Below are 6,000 nucleotides of genomic sequence, written 5' to 3' on the forward strand. Positions count from 1 at the left end.
AACTACACTGTATGAAATTTGTATGAAAACTGAACTCTAATAAAACTTTGAATATTGCATCCTATAATATAATTGATCTATAATATTTTACGAAACCTAAATAAAAAATGAATTCTAATAAAATACCTATTGTAGATATCACATTGGCATACGAGTTGACAAATTCTTAGGGTTAACAAAACAAGACACTTAAATGAAACAATGAATGGATATGGTATCCTACAAAAGAACCGTACTGAAATATTATATGAAAATTGAATTCTAATAAAAAAATTGAATATTGTATCCTATAATATAATTGATATATAATATTGTATGAAATATGAATGAAAAATGACTTCTAATAAAATAAAGTATCCTATATAAAAATTGTACTGAAATATTGTATGAAATTTGTAGGAAAACTGAAATCTAATAAAAATTTAATTATTGTATCATATAATATAGCTGATCTGTCATATTGTATGAAACTTGAATGAAAAATGATTTTTAGTAAAACTTTGAATTGATTTTATTGAATTATAACAATCTGTTAAAGTCCGTAATTAATAATTTATAAGTAGTAATTGCACAAACGTCTATTTATAAACTGTAATATAAACCCTAAAATGGATGTGTGGTGTTATATTTCCTCGAAAGAATGCATGAAAAAATGGATGTACTTAGTTAATAATAAAGATAAATTAGGAACTAAATGATAAATTATTTCTTGATTTTTTAAACTGGACAAGTAAAAGTGAACATCTATTTTTGATATAATAGTGGACAAGTAAACATAGACAGTGTCAATATATCGGAATTTAATTAATTAAGAATTATAGGAGCATATAAAGTACTCCCTCCATCTCATATTATTTGTCCACTTTCCTCTTTACACGTGTCTTAAGAAATCATAAATAAGAAAAATGTTTTACCAATTCACACCGTTAAACTCTTTTTAACACATTCTATTTATATGTCTTATTCATCAATATCAAGATTAACAATGGAGAAACTTTTTTATACTTTCAAAACGGATTAGTTTTAAGATAAAATGATTTTTTTAATTAATTCTATTTAAATTTTGTAAACTGACAAACAATTTAAAATAAATATTTTCAACAATGTAGACAAATAATATAAACAGAGAGAGTACGTAATTATACTTTTAGGGATCGTTTGGTGTGAAGGATAACATAAATAATTTTGGAATTAAATTATAGTGGCACTTAAGTTGGTGTTTGGTTGGCAAGTCCAGGATAACTTATACCGGATTAATAAATAGTACGGGGATAAGTTATCCCTCCTCTTGGGTGGTATACTAATCCCGGGATAACTTATCCTGAGATAAAATAAGTAAATGACAAATATATCCCTTTAAATATTTTTTATATCTCACTTTTCACATTCATATATATTGACATTATTTTTAATACCATATATAACAACATTCGCTCCTTATATTTTTATGATAATTCTTCATATTTTTTCAATTAAAAAGATACACTATATAATATAATTTTTTTATAAATTTTTTTGACTATTTCTTATGTTTATTTATATTTTGATTTCTCATAAATCCTTTTTACTTTAACAAACTAAAAATGAAAATTTTATTTTTAAATTAAATAAGAAGAAAGATTTATTTTTAAATAAATACGGACACCATGGAAATGCACACATAAAAATATTTAAGGTAAAAAAGATAAAAGTATTATTTTAAGAATGAATATTTAATGTAAATAAAGTGAAGAATATTTTTGTAAACAAACAACTTATTCCTAAAATTTATGCAATGCATATTATTTTAAATTAACTTATCCCATCATAACTAATCCAACATAACTTATCCCATTATAATTAATCTCATAATAACTGAAGCTAGACTTCATCAACCACTTTGGCCTAATCATCCCGTATATTCAAGCCCTTTTAACTATATATTATGAATAAATATAATCCAGTTTTTTTTTTAGTTTAATTATTGGAGATGCGTTCTTTAATTATGAACTATGTGGCACTATTAAATGTCTAACCAGCAGATTCATGATACTTATTATAATTAATATTTGTCAGTTTAATATATCTGGTACTGTTGTGTAGAACACAAATGGAATTTGACATTTTATAGAAAAAAGTCATAAGAACACATTTATAGTAGTTTAAAAATAAAATTGATGGTACGAGAAAGAAACATAAATATATTAAAATTAATAGAGATGTATGCAACGTATTTAATTAACCCACACCCACTCCACCAGCACGAGTGCAATAATCATTATTCTAAGCATAAAAATTGTTAATAAATCATTATACAGTTTTAAAAGTTTTAGCTCAAGTGTACCACACCTTTTGTTAATGACCCACGTTGGTTGAAGGCATGATTTCTAGTTTCTTTTCTATGATTTTAGCTAATTTTAATTTCGTGAATTAACTTATGGAGTTTAATTAAGGTTAATTTCCTGAATCCAATGTTAATGTCAAACTCATTCATGTTACCTAATATTAAAATTTTATAATATATGATTCAACGCGTTCAACACACAGTTTATATATTGAAAAGAGAAGAGTTAAATACCCATATCAATTGACACTCGAGAGTGCTAGTCAACCAACTTGCATTTTGGTTTTTGAGGGTTTTTCTACAGCAGATGTAGAAAAAATTCCTATGACTTAGCTGTATAGGAAAACCTTTTCTTCCAATTATTAATTACATTGTACCAATTTTTTTAGTTAATTACACAATTTGCTTGTTAATGATGGACATTATAAAAACCATTCTTTCGTGAATCATGATGAATGAATACAGTTAAATTTTTTTTTAGACTCCCCAACCTTGCCCAAAAGGATTTCACGCAATATATTTATTTATTTTTATTTAATATTTTTGAGCAAATAGAGGAATTGAGGACGAATAAATGAGACAAAATTGGGAAGTGAGAAAGTCTAAACCTACAACCATTGTGGAGCCTACCAATTTAAATTTCGTTTCTCTATGCGATTGGATTTTTAATATTGTATAGTATTAATGTAAAGAATATCAATCAAATCGATTATACTCTTTGTGTCTCATATAGATGGTCATATTTCACTTATTAAAAGTCAATTTATAAATTAACCTTCACAGTTAAATTAAATTAGATAAATATGAGATTTTATAAATATTTAAAAACGAATATATTAATGATCAAAGTTCAAATAATTTAACTCACTAAAAGCAACACATAACAACTAACATGAAACAAGGGAGTAGTAATAGATATTATGTATAACCTTGGTGAAGCTAGAAATTTTGAATCTTAGTATATATCTCTATAAAGTTGTTTATATTATTTTCTATATGCATAATTTTTTAACTAAAAATGTTGGACTAACCACTCTTGGATCAATATAGTTAGGTCGATGCCTGGTCCGATTTCCATTATATTATGGAGTGGTTCCTTAAAAAAAGGATGGATGAGGGAACAGTGGAGTTGTGGTCACCTCTATTCCATACTTGAGTGGAAAACTTTGCACATGGGAATGGGGAGAAGAAGAGGATATAAAGGAGTGACAACACCATTTTCCAGATTTTATGAGTGAGTCATGCTTCAATTATAACTTTACATGTTTCTTCTCATGTGACTCTCAACAAACACGTGAACCCCAACTTGCCTTTTGGTGTGAGGATTCATGAATAGAAGACTTATTTCATGAAGTGCCCTTTACTTCAAGGGGAGACGTCTTAATTATTACCACTCTCAGGACCACATGAACACTACTCTTTTTAGTCCGGGGGAGTTACTATTCTGCGGGTTCAAAAAAGTTTAATTTTAACTTAAATCTAATATATGTATTTATAAGTACACTTAATTAATCGTGTGTATGAATACTTCGTCTCTAGAATGTAATAAATTACTTTTTTCAAGAATTCAAAATTTATAAACTCCGCTTTTACTTTTAGCGACTCAATTCCTTCTTGAAATAGTTAGACATGTGGGCTTGAAAGTTGATATGTATTTCTCAATCAACAATCTACTTGATTTCTTATATATACCTAATATATGTGTATTTACGTCTGGAGTTCTTTAAATATTTTTCAAAAATTTCTCCTTATAATACAATAGAAAGAAAAAAAAATATACCCACTTAGCTGTTTCTATTTTTTCCTACATAAACACCTAGATATACATTTAATTACGTTGCAGAAATTCATATAACAATCAAACTAAAGAGGAATCATAGGGAGAATATAATAATAACAATAATAATACAATATCATTCTCAAGACATCAATCATTAACAAAATAAAAAGGGATAAATTACGAAATCAATCCACAATTTCTCACATTCTTGTCGACACCTCCCCTAAGAAGATCATCACTCAAGAATCTTTTTCTTCCTTAAGTCAACTAAAGTATGAATATAATAATGTTGTAATTATAACAATATTACTACTTCAAATGTGAAAAGAAAGGACAATCTTGAGTAGTAACTCACAAAATAAAACATATGAATTTATAATATTTTGATGCTCACTATTCTTAACCAATGTGTTTTTTTTTCGTCAACAAAGTATTACAAAATCTCGGACTATAACATGAACTATCAAAATAATGCCATAAAATGCATATTAATTATTTAAGAGTTATGATAATAAAAAATATGGAGACCATTAAAATGAATGGTAAGTTGAAACCAAGAATGCATCGAAGCGGTTTAATACCCTCCACAACTAAAAGGGTAACAACAATGGATTTTTCAAATAAAAAAAATTAAAATCATGAGATCTAGGTTTCTTTCAATTGAACGAATTTATATATAATAAAATATAGGAACTTGAATTTTTACTTAAGCCTCTTCTATGATGACCTTTACTCTCTCTGTAATTGTTACAATAATCTCTCCTCTTCTCCAGACTTTACTATAAAGTTTTCTACAACCACTAAATAAAACACCTTTTCTTTCTTTCTTACGGTAACTACTTTTACCATCTCAAAACTATCATCATTTAGTGGGGAGACCATACAAGTAAATTGAAAAAGGGGGGAAATAGAGTTTCAAAAATCCAAGCTCTCTGCAAAGTTAAAAGAAAACTCATCCATACTTGTTTGAAATTGCAATTTAGCAGATACAATGTGAAAGACTGAAAATTAATTCTATCATGAGAATGATTTTATGATTTTTCAAGGTTTTAATAGATTATATGAGGTCTAGATACGGAGAAGAAATCATGATACATATATATATATATACATACTGATTATAGATTATACAGGATGTAGTTGAATAGATGCACTGTTTCAATTATTTTAAAAAATAATTAATTATTAATTAAGAGATGTGACTATTGAGGCAAAATGATAACCTTTTGAAATTTCTTATTTTTAGGAACAAATGATCGTTAATTATTAATTATTGTGATAATTAATTGTGTAAAAAAAAACACAGAGAAAGACGTGACTGTTTATCAGGCAAAACAGTAACCTTTTTGAATTCCTTATTTTTAGGAGGCCATAACTGATCATTAGTTATTAGTTAGGGAAAACAATTGTTTTCGTCCCTGTGTTACTATCTTATTATGATTTTGATCCCCGTGATATTCAACTTCCCACTTTTAACCTTTAATTAAGCAAAGAGAATGATTTTAATCCTTTTACTAACGACAGTTACAAATGTAAGCAGATTTGTCATTACTATCAAGGGCAATTCCGGTATTACAATAAGGAACACTTTTATTAAAAAACAAAACAAAAAACTAAACATACGAACACAATTACAGTCTTCCATAGCATCCTCCTCCAATTATAACAATATCCTAGTCCTTCTTTCTTCTCTCATTTGTCTACAGACTAATCGTCTATTCCATGAATTGAGTAGCTTTTGGGTTTGTTGGTGGATGAACAATATCTCTTTACTTGTCTCTTCTTTTGTGTGAGAAAATAATTTATCAACTCCTCCTAGGGCACATAACAATTCACTGCACCTGTTGAAGAGGGAAAAAATTAATCTTTTAGACAATGAAACTGCGTTACAAGAGTG

The sequence above is a fragment of the Solanum dulcamara genome, chromosome 9, assembly GCF_947179165.1.
Source record: "Solanum dulcamara chromosome 9, daSolDulc1.2, whole genome shotgun sequence".
In the NCBI taxonomy this organism is placed as follows: domain Eukaryota; kingdom Viridiplantae; phylum Streptophyta; class Magnoliopsida; order Solanales; family Solanaceae; genus Solanum; species Solanum dulcamara.